Below are 11,861 nucleotides of genomic sequence, written 5' to 3' on the forward strand. Positions count from 1 at the left end.
GCAGAAGTTCGAATCGGCCCCGAAGACGCGAATGGTTTTTGCTATACAATGCTGTCGCTGGCAGCTGTCACCGAAAAAGGAACTGTAAGTTTCTTAGTGACGTTTTCACCCGCAACAGCAACATTCGAAAACGCAAATCGCCATCTCGTTCGAAAATAACAAAAGCGCGTTGCGACGTCCTCATTGCCCGTTGACAGTGAGCATCGATCAGGACGAGCACTGCGGTCGTTGCTCCAACCGATAACTCGGAACTTGAAGCCAATAGCATCCACTAGCTCGCTTGCAGTTAACCGACGCCTTGATCATCGTTCTATACCGTGACTCGACCTATAGTGTGGCAGCAGGCGAGCCAGTTTGGGAGATACTGGGTCGTCGTCTGCTACAGTTGAGCAGAAAAGTAAATGTTCTTTAACCTGCAGTGGGCACGTCCACGTGCCCAGCACACGCGTATCGTTTGGTTACAAAATAGGTCGCCAGGTACACTCGCAGGCAATGTCGCGAGCTCTTCTTGAACGGCCGTATGATAGAGCTGAGACTAGGAAAAGAAAAGCAGCTGCTCGCGCATAGAAACCCGGAAGAGATTAGGGACTTTGGTGCTGCTGCGTGTAACAGGTCGGCGATACACGAAGGTAAGCACAGAGGGCACACGCCACAGAACGGACGCAGAAGTATTTGTTAACCGCACTGGCTTGAGGAAGGAAGCTGTCGGTGTGGAAGTGAATGCACTCGACGGAGAAGCACGTAGCGACTCTGTGCAGACGAAGTGGGGAAGAGCAGTGGAATGCGACGCAAGAAAACCGAAAAAAGAAAAGAAAAAAAGATTGCATGGACGATTACGGCATGAAACGTGGAATATAAGATCCTAAATTGTGGTACTTGAACGTTCGGCGAAAGGGGGAAAAAAAAAAAAAGAAGCAACCATCTAACCATACCTTCACTCTAGTTGCTTTATATTTCCTTCGATAATATTCAAAAGGTAAAATAGAACCAAACGACAGCTCGGCGCGAGTGCACTGGTTATATATAGAGCCCCTTGGGCGTAGCCATACAGCAACCATTGGTTTTTAGGGGAAAGCTTGCTTGTATCATGAGTGACGTGAGTAGGAAGTGTGAAATATAACGTGATTTCGTATAAAAATTATGACGCAACCTTTTTTTTTTTTTTTTTTTTACATATGTACATACCTCCAATTGTACTACGTTAATTATAAGTGTAGGTGTCCACCGAGAAGTGGAACACACAGTGCGCCTTCCCTTTCCATAAAACCAGCCAACTAAATGGCGTTGCACTTTGCCACACTCTGCGGTAGTTTCTCGATGCTAAACCGCTAGGCAAACTGTGCCAAACCCTGCCAAACAGTGCTTTCACGTGTCTGGATCAGATTCAGCGCATTTAAACCCCGACTTATTTTTACTGTATGATTTTGTGCTCTGTGAAACAACAACGAAAATAGTGAAGCACCACTTCTGAAGAATTTGAAGGAGCGAACAGTCTACGAGTCCAAGGCAAACGTTGGGGATATGTTTTTTTGTGTGTCTGTGTGTTTTGTTGTTGATACTGACAAGAATGAATCTTATGATTATTTTTGGGAGAAAGAATATTAAACGCAAAGCGGAAGGAAAAACAACCTGCCGTTCCCCTTCAATTCTCCACTTCTGAAGAGTAAGACAGATCCGTGAAGGCGCACGAACCCGTCTCATGATTTCGGCAACACGCTTGTCTGAACCCGAAGGGAGGCAGCCGAAGAAGCACACATCCAAAAATGCCGACAAGAGATGACTGACAAAATGCGCTATTAAACCGTCCTATATTGCCAGGCCCGTCGCTGACCGGAACAATTGGGAGTGTTCCCCGTTTCTTGGGCGACTCCAGCCGACATCCACTTCAACTGCAGCGGAAAACGGGGCAGCCCGAACAGGTCAGGCTGTATTCGAGAGCGGCCCAAACCGCTTTCACGGGGACGGGGGTTTCCCTGCAGTGTATACGAGAAGCTTGGGCAATTCCCATGGCCTGACTGCTGCATCCGGCAGTATAACGGTGGCGCTGGGTCGGAGGAAGGGCGCTTGTTGATGTATAGCAGCATATGTCACCGTATACAAACGCGAAACGTACCGCGACGAACCGGATGTTCCAGGCTGTTGCTGGCGCTCCTTTAGATACTTTCCGTTAGGGCCAGCAACTACACTCACGCAACGAACCATATTCCAAAAACTGTCCGCCAATAGTCTGCTTTCCTACAAACTGCCACCTGACAAAGTGTCCTCTATCATACTAGACTCAAAAGGACCGCATTAATGATGGTGTCAGAGATAAGTGCAATGTGAATGGGGCTCCAGAACCAAACATGGCAGCAGCCGTGGCAGTGGCGCCTGACTGCAGGGCTCTCCAAAGTAAGGTCACCTGATATCATTTGTTATCTTCCCCGCCGATACCCTCTGCCCTCTCGTTGGCCGAGGGCGGAGTGCATGACCTCGTGGCCCTACATTAAGCCAATCTGCAGCGATTCGGATTAGGTCAGATCACAACGTGCGCACGCCGGTAGATAAGCAAAAGTGACCTCAGTCATCCTTAACCATTTGTATTTGTTTTTATTTTTTTTTTCTCTGGTTTGATCACATTTGGCCTTTAATGACGCGAGCAGGAAAGCTAACAACAATTGACAGCTCTTCAAAACTGTAAAGTATGGAAAGGCAAAGAAAGGCAAGGGCGCCCCGTGATCGCTACCCGCCACCACTGGCAACTTCTTCATCACTGTCAGCCTCACTAATCACACTGTGGAACAAAAGCCGTCTGCAATAACGTAACCCTTTGATTTCAAGCAGTCGAGCACATTTCATAGCAATATCCTTCTTAACCGCATCGCTCCATTCTCCTAATGAGAAACCTTACGAGCCAATGAGAAAAGGAAACCAGCGATTTCTTGTTTTGAAATAAAAAAAAGTAACAGGAAATAACAGACGCGCTGTAGGGACCAAAGGCCAGACCATAAAGGCGCGTTTTTGTCGTCCATGTGAGGTTTCTTTCCCCGTTATGATGTGAAATAGCTCAAGCTAAAAAAGTCTAAGAACATAATTAATGTGACCATACTTGAGAAGCACGGAGGACAAGACAGCGGAAGAACGAGAGACGACATGAACGCTCATGTCGCCTCTCGTTCTTCCGCTATGTCTTGTCCTCCGTGCTTCTCAAGTAGAAACCACACCGACTCGCCCAGTTTTCTATCCTCATTTACCGTATAAGCGCCTCCCTTTAACAGGCTCTGGAGAAACGGGCGCGAGATAGGACCTCATTATGGGGTGCCTCGGACTAGGGACGCCGACCATGCAGCGGGACACTACGTTGTTGGCGAACTCTAAATAATTCATAAACGTTTCTACCACCGCCACCACCGCCGCCACCGCCAGGTCCGAATAAGAAATTTATAAAAGTTTCTTCTTGAAACGCTTGTCTTTGAATGTATATAACGGATTCAAGCCAATCTAAGGCAACGTATACACTCGCTCTTGCTCATTCCGCCCATTTGCAGTTTTATGGTTCGACAGTGACGAGGACACGTGCAGTTTTGCGTGCAGTCTGAATTCGTTAAAGAAAACAGCTGTCCGCCAGTGGCATAGGGTGAATGACAAGAAGGTGTATCGAGCGTCTCGTCAGTTCAAGTTGGGTCGCAAAAAACTCCGTGAATGTGGCTAGAAGCACAAAGCAATTCGAGCTCGACGGGCTGAACATGACAACCTGCGGTCTCGGCTCGCCGAGATTGGTGCCGCGGTCCCGAAGACCGCGACATGATGAGGGACGAATGCGTTGACCTCGTTTTTAGGTGGGTATCCAAAAAATGCTTTTAAGGATAGTTTTGGCAGTGAATAAAAAGATAGAAATCACAATGAAGCCCTATCCTGAAATCAGTTCCGATAAAACAATGCCGACAGGAATGCAGGCTTTTTGTAAAAGCCGTTTCCTTCATTCGTCATCTTGAATAGTGGTGTGGAACCGAGGAAAGATCCAGAAAAGGAGGAGGAGGAGGAGGCAAAGGGGCGCTTTCTCTGTATTTTGCGTTAACTACATATGATACGCCCTATACACTCTCTTCACTACGCCTGACTCGCGTGCAATCCCTGTCTGCAAGCTTTTTCAGGGAGTGAAAAGAGGAGGAGGAGGAGGAGGAGGAGGAGGAGGAGGAGGAGGAGGAGGAGGAGGAGGAGGAGGAGGAGGAGGGGGGCAGATTTAATGAATCAATATTTGGTGAAGCTAAAAAAAAGAAAACCTCAAGGCATTTTCTTTTTTGGCTGCGTCGTCAAGATGCAAGCATAGTAGTGCTAAAGCGCGAAGCCAGGAGAACGTCGGATTGGAACGTGCTGAACGTGGCGCTCAAATGGGCATCCCAACATTCCGTGTCTCTCATCATGCGGTCACATACGACAATGCTGATTCGGTTAACTAATAAATCAGGTCTTCCAGGACAGGCGGCCAACGTACTTGTCATTTCCCCAGCGCAACCTGTGTCGCTTTGGGCACCCCTTTGTGCTGCCGGATGGAAATACATGAACATTCACGCGTTGTAGCGTCCAGACGAGGGGTGTATTGTTTGCTGCGAATGCGGATGGCATTATCGGCAGCCTCCATGCAACTCTGGAAATGCATGTGCGCCATCTCAAACAGTATTCGATGAAGCGTAGCCAAAGGGACATGAGTCGAGTCAGCCATCAGAGAAAGGCGAACACGCCAACGCACAGCGAGCCCACCCCATCTATGTCAACAGAAAGAAAAAGGAAAAGGGGGAGAGGGGGAAGACATTGCTTGCGTGCATGTAAGGATGTAATTACAAGCGATTAATGAGGATGCGACGAGGCGATGATACGCCTCCTCGTAACTTAACTGCCCTCAGAACAGCATATCTGCAACCGACGTCAAAGCGTGAAGCTGCGCTTTTCCGCCCCTCGTAGGTACCCCCCCCCCCCTCTCCCCCACTCTGAAGCGATGCGGTTATCGGGACCTTTTAGACGACCGGCGCTTTTGTTCGGCCGGCCGTCGATTTTCCGACATAGATTCCGGCTGCGCAAGGAGAGCGGCTGCGCGGAACTGAAGGAAGGAGCGAAAGGAAGAACGCTCGTGCCAGCACCACCGCTTCCCTCTGTGTAACGGTCGCCGCGGAGCAACCACCGGTACAACCCCAGGCGGATTCACAGTACTCCCGTCCTCTCCGCGTAACGGGCCTCTATTTTTCTGTCCTTCTCCGCCTGCTCCTTCTTCAACCCTTATCGTCCTCCTCCTCCTGCTGCTGCTTCCTCCACGTCTTCACGTTTTACCCAGGCTCACTGTCGTCGTCGAATCTTGGCTCCGTGCTGACTTGGTCTGCGCGGGTGCCGCGGAATGCCATCGCACGCTCTGCACTATGCAGCGGGAAAAACAACGCGCCTTATCGGGGCTGCGATCGAAATGACGCCCGTTAGGAGACGAAGCAGATGCAGCAACGTCGCCGTTTAACGGGGCCACCTCAACCGTTGCCGTGGAGGGGGAAAGTAAAGCCCCTTGGGGAAAGGACACTCGAGCGCACCCAGAAGACACTGCACTCGCTTTCTCCGTACCTCCTTTAGTTTTTGCTGCTCGCAATCATCGCCGTTCAGAGCAGGGAAAGCGGCCTTGCACGGCTTGCAAGCGTGTCGTCGCACCTCCCCACCCTTTCCCTCACCTCCGAGTCGATGCATAGGTCGGTGCTTAAATAGGACGCGAATTTGCTTTTCCTTTCGAGACGCGTGAAATGTCTTCGATACGTGGTGGTCGGGCGTGCCGGTGCACACTGGATTATGCAGGCCTTGAAAAGATGGGCTCACAGCACAGCGTTATAATGCGATTAGCACTGCGAGGAGATGACATGTTCGCTGTCTACTCGATGTACTGCGCGCCCCTATGACAGAGTGACGGTGTGCACAGTTTCATTGTCCGTCTACCGCACTCTCAATCACTCCAGCCATAGTGATATTGACCGCGTGCATACCTCCGGGCTGAACGCGTGTATAATACAAGGGGAGCGAGGGTGACGAGACAGACGATTGGAGACGATGTCTTTTAATTTCATCGACTACCAAAAGTCAGGGGGAAAGGCTCTGGCAAAAATTATGAACTCTGTAAACCTGAATGTTGAAGAGAAGACAACCAAGGCACAATTCCAATTTGCACCTTGTAATTTTTATATCCGATTTTCGATATAGCAATGCCACAAATACAAGTGAGCATTCGTGCAGTAAATTGGGCAAAAGCGGTACATCTTGCATCCTGTTCGGCGCGAGAGAGACCAGTATGGGCCCGCTTCTTCGTGGTACATTTTATTTACCGTCACTGCGACCATGGCCTCTTGATCTCCCGCCGCGGCTCACTCGCTCGCACACTTCGCTCTCGCATTTTCATTGCAATGCTCGCCCTTGCTTCACGACTATTCTATGCAGAATGGTGTAGCGAGACCTAACGGTAGCTGGCGCATTTGGACAGCCAATCTATGACCGCTTTTGAGGCGGCCTCACGAAAGACGGCTATCGTTTCGCCCGCCACACACCGATGATGCCAAACGCAACTTGACCGTTGCGGCTTCCGTGCAGTAATAAGAACGTCAAGTCACTGCTACCCGTAACAACCGCCTTCGGCAGTGGGCAAATCTTTCTGTCGGCTAGCTACCGCCTTTTCTTGAGCCAGGACTGCTCTTCGCCGCAGCTGCGAATGGAGATTTCCCACTTACCCGGCCAAGTTGACTGGTAAGAATGGAGAGACTACATACATTGTGCCACGTAAACGCGCCACGATATGTGGCAGAAATCAAGCCACGTCGTAAATTACGTCATAGCAACACGCCAGGCTGAATTGTCAGAGCGGAGAGGCGTCACACACGCTAAGCTGATTGGCCAAAACGCCCGTCGCTAGTCAGTCCATCTCAATGACGCTACTTGCGATCACCGTGCCCGTGACGTCATCTAGTTGTGCTGAAATCCACATGGTCACAGAGGTAAACATCCGCGAAGTATTTTTACGGTCGTTGTGTCACTTCCGTTAATGACAACGCGGAAAACTTTGCGCACGACAGTGGCCTTTACTCAACAGTTTTAAAACAGCCGAGCTGGAATAATATTGACGATGTGCTACCCCGAGCGGCCAGTTGGGGGCGCCCAAGCTGCTCTGAGCATGCTCCGGCCAGCCGGTCCGGTATACATCCGCACTAGCACATTAGTGCTACGTTGTCCCGTATCCTTTCTCGCTGCGCTAGCCCTAATGGGTCATGTGACAGACTTCAGAAGGCATGCATTATTGCAGTTTGTGCCGCGCATACAGTAATTCCGCTCGAACCCTCCGGAGATGAAAAAAAGAACGAACATGCACGGAAAGTCGTGCATAATGCAGTTTCCCATGCAAGTCTTACGCTGCAGAAGACGTGGTTAGGCTGATAATGATAGCAATGCAGTTCAGTATATATTCAGCGCCCCAAATGAAAATATATTTAAAAAATCTAACCTCTCTTAGCAGTATGACAGCGTCGCTGTTCACATATTTCTGCTACTACGTTATTCCGTTGTCCTGTTCAGGCGTTGCGTCCGAAGAAAGCAAGCTCGTTCAGAACACACGCAAATTCTCGGGCTTCTGAGTGGCGATAACGGCCCGCTGCGCAACCAGACTGCGTCCTGTTTTCTCCGTTCGCGTCGTCGCCATCGTAATATATGCGCTCGCGTATCCTCGTTCGCGCGGGTGCCGCCCCAGCGGCCACCGCAGGTTGTCTCGGGCGCCGCGCCCAACGGGGCTTTCTGGGACAACCGTGCGTCTCCGGCCTTCGACAGGGCCTTCCTCGCGGCGGCGGCGGCAGCAGCCGCGAGCTATAGGCTTTCGCATACCGTGTTAATGCGAATTTAAGTGTCTCCGTTGGTTTTTTAAAACAGTCAAAGGTGTTGAAAGAAGGGTTGGTAACGGTTTCAGATTAAAAAAAAAAAAAAATCACCGGAGCGGATTTAGACCAGTCGGGTTCGAAGCAGGGTATTCGGGCTTAGCAGCCGATCGCCTTAACCACTGAGAAACCACGGCGGGTGCTTTCGCTCGTTATAACTTGGTTTGGGTAGGGTTAAACCTCCGCAATTTGATGCGGCGGCTCCCAGATGAAGGCACATGTATTGCTGAAACTACAGCGCGCGTGCCCACAGCCACAGAAAGTTTGTGTAACCCGGCTTTCGCACGATATTAAATTTCTAGCCAGAATTTTTTGCATTCCCTTTTTTTGTTTTTGCTTTTTACTGGCTGTTCGCTTCCTTCACGCTCAAGGTCACCAGTCCCTAAAGGAGAACAAGAAGGCGAAACAAACGAACCAGGGTCACACCTTAGTGCTTAATGCCGCGCTGCCGCTAGAGCAGCGCATGCGTCCATGGATGTCTTCCTTCACTCCTCGTTGGTTTCGTGGCGCGGAAATGAGAAAGCGCAAAGCTCTCCCCTATAGGACTCTACCCCTTCATCCCTAACCCCACCCTTTCACGGCCCCATGGCGACGTAAGCGGACAGGCTACAACACTGCAGACTCTCTGGCAGAAAATATTCGTCCTCAGCTAAAGGGCTCTCGAAAGCGGAGGATAGGGTGCCTCGGAAGGTATCGAGGCACCCTAGCGAAGGACGTTAGACGGCGACGCCTACAGGCAGGCACCTACAACTCACCAGCTCGCGTTTAAACACATTATTACAATCCGGGTCCGGCGACCCCAAATTCAAAGTCTGCGCAGAGGAGGTAGGCCTGCTCCGCATAGTATGGATATAGGCACTATAGTATGGGGCTGCCCAAACAATCCACCTCCTGACTACCCAAACGCAGTGCCAACTATTGAGGGGTGGGAGGCTGCTGCCCTATCACTATCCGAACTCGAGGCCCCAACGGCCCTCGTGACACGAGTACGGGCAGCCGCGACAGCCGCTGGGGTCCCGAAATAGGGACGCCCCGTACACATCCTCCTCCATTATCGACCTCCCCCCCATTTTGTGAAACTATCACACTTCTCGGTGGCCACCTCAAACCCGCCGTCGGCATGGAGGCAACCTAAACTAGCTTTCGCAAAATGAAAAATGCAGTAAACTATTTCATTTCTGGATGGACCCCTCATACCTGCCGTCAAAGGGTCAAAGATGAGACAAACGTTGACAATTGGTTTTTGCGAGTAGAATCCTCGATCAAAAGCGAATAGAAAGAGACGTCACATTTGTTTGGACGCCAGCCCACGCAGGCGTGCCCGAAAACGAGGCGGCACACAAACTAGCCCGAGATTTCACACACCGGGCTGAAGGAGTGCCACCAGAGCAAGGCAAACAAGAAAACCTGATTAACTATAGCCAAATAACAACACACTACAGACTGAGCAGGAGGGTCCTACCACCATCAGATCCCAATTAGGCAAAGAGAAAGCCATAGCATGGAGAAAGCTACAGACAAATACATACCCGAACCCAGTTCTATTCTACCATATATGGCCGGAAATGCGATCAGACCTATGTTCATTATGTAAGGAAAGGGGATCACTCGATCGCATGATATGGGAATGCGCGAAGTCACCAGGCAGGGCTAGAAATATAACTAAAGACGCCTGGGAGACCCTTCTGCGAAGCTCAGACTCAATTGAGCCCAAAGAGAAATTGTACTGGCAGAAGATGCCGCCGGAGTCCAAGAACTACCGGCCTGCAACTAAGGCGACTGTCCCACCTTCCGGGTCCAACCCCCGAAGAGCGGGATAGTCACTCTGTTGGACAAATAAAAGTTCTCTCTCTCTTTCTCTCTCTCTTGAGGAAACAAATGGCGTTGTGCCTGTACCAATTCTCGGTGGACACCGGACCTGCGCTGTGAAGGGAGGGTGCATGGTAGGAGTGAAAGAAGAAAGGAAGAAAGGTGCGACAGTGGAGTGCTACGGAATAATTTCGATCATCAGGGATCGTTATCCACTGACACAGCATAGCAGACGGGCGTCATTTGCCTTCTCCTCCATCGAAACACGGGTGCCACGGTGGAGTTCGAACCCAGGTGAGACACACTTGAATATGGTATACGACTATCATCTATTCATTTCATTCTATACACCCACGTCCGATGGCGAAATTGACAGTAATTTTTTCTCTCTATGTGTGCCTTCTTAGTAGGCTCGCTAAATAAATAATATGCTAAATAAATAAAAAAATATGAAAATCTCCAGAATCTCATAAAAACGCACTCCACCATTAGTAATCATGTAAAAAGGAAAATAAAACAACACATCGCTAGTCGAAAGGAGCGTTATTCCAATTCAACCATAATCGCCACCAACTACAACGTGGGTAGGAAAAAGCTATAATTGGCTTTTTTCTGCTTTCGTGACGAGCTACGAATGTTTGTTTTAAAATTCGTCTTAAGAAAGGAAGAAAGGAAAGCAGGAATGCCATAACATCAGAGACGAGCACGCGTTGCATGTACACAGCCGATGCCACTATCCTTCATAACTTCCGGCGATGGGCATCTTGGCTTCATACCTCCGATCGTTAGATAAGGTGCTTCGCGGGCAGCTTAAACTCGTGTTAATGCGACACATCTACAGCTTTGCAGAGTTATAAAGGCGTTCGATCTGAAAGGTCGTCGCGTTTATTGGCCAGTGTTACGCACTTGCCCGAATGTACAGACTTAACAGTTTTCTCTCCCGCTGTCTGCTGACAGTTCACGTGTCCTGCTTATGACAGTGTGGCAACCCGGACCCCTGACGATTGCCCAGAGCCCCTAAGGCGCAAGACACTTTTCCGCCCGCGCTGCTCCGGTTGTTTCTTCTTACAACGTGTGTTAATCGCTAAAGGAGACATTAATTTGCACTGAATCGCGTAGAAAGAAAACTTTGGACTTATTTTTTTTTTTCGAACACTTGCCCCACACACAAGTTGAAGTTGCCGATGTACTAGAGCCAGTTTATTTTCGTGTAGGAATCTAACATCGAATTGTTGTTCGTAAGCCACATGGTGAGGTACTCAAGGGAGGAAACCTTGCTCACTGTTTTTTAACGACTGATAAACTATCTCTTTTCTGCGAACACCACCGCGGAAAAGCAGGAGTTCCCAGACCAATGAATGAGTGCCCCAGCTCTTCCCTTTCTCTCGAAAGCGCGGTAAAACGCAAAACGCGAGAGAGAAAAAAAATCGACATCTGTCCGGTTTTTCGAGATGACGCTGAAAAAAAAAAAAAAATGCACTCACTAACAACAAGCCACGTTCGGTGGGCCAAATTTGAGAAGCTAGAGCAAAATTGAAGTGATTTGGTTTCGGTTTTTTTCTTTCGCGTGACATCGTGTCATCCTCGAATAGTAATTTCATGTCAAGCTAAAAAGTTTTGAAACGACCGTCAGTGCAGGAAAACAATGAGCACTGTCCGTTTTGTCTGCTGCGACGTATTCAGACGGAATTTTTAGCACCAACGAAACACGTACGCAGGAGACAAGGAGAGACACGGTATACAGGTTTTGTTAGCGCAAAAAAAAAAAAAAAAAAAAAAAATCCGTCCGAATCTGAAAACCATCTAGCCCAACTACAATTTCTTTAAAATTCTATGACGTAATACCCTTGAATATGTACCTTCATGTAAAGCCCTATATATTACGTTGTCCGCTAGTATCAAACAAGGTTAGGAGATCGCTGTGGTTCTTGCCCAGGTGCTGCGGCTTTCCGAGTCCTCACCTACCGATGCAACTGAGTAGCTCGCGGTACACAGGCGCACTCCGCAGGCATTCCCCATTATCGCTAAATCTGATGGCGACTGCTGCGTCCGTCCCTCGATCACGAGGAACCAGCTTGTTTGCCGCGCAAAGGCTTCGGCGGAAGCTAGCAATTTGCAATGAGGTGGCAGGCG

At 49.5% G+C, this 11,861-nt stretch overlaps 1 protein-coding gene across 4 annotated transcripts in view; it reads right to left on the bottom strand.

Annotated features, from left to right (window-relative positions):
• The window catches only part of LOC146197545 (carboxypeptidase D-like), a 45,837-nt gene that overhangs the window by 24,691 nt on the left and 9,285 nt on the right, over window positions 1-11,861 (bottom strand). The window lies entirely within an intron of this gene.

This window comes from Amblyomma maculatum, chromosome 3 (genome assembly GCF_055883805.1).
Source record: "Amblyomma maculatum isolate TAMU_Amacu chromosome 3, ASM5588380v1, whole genome shotgun sequence".
NCBI lineage: Eukaryota > Metazoa > Arthropoda > Arachnida > Ixodida > Ixodidae > Amblyomma > Amblyomma maculatum.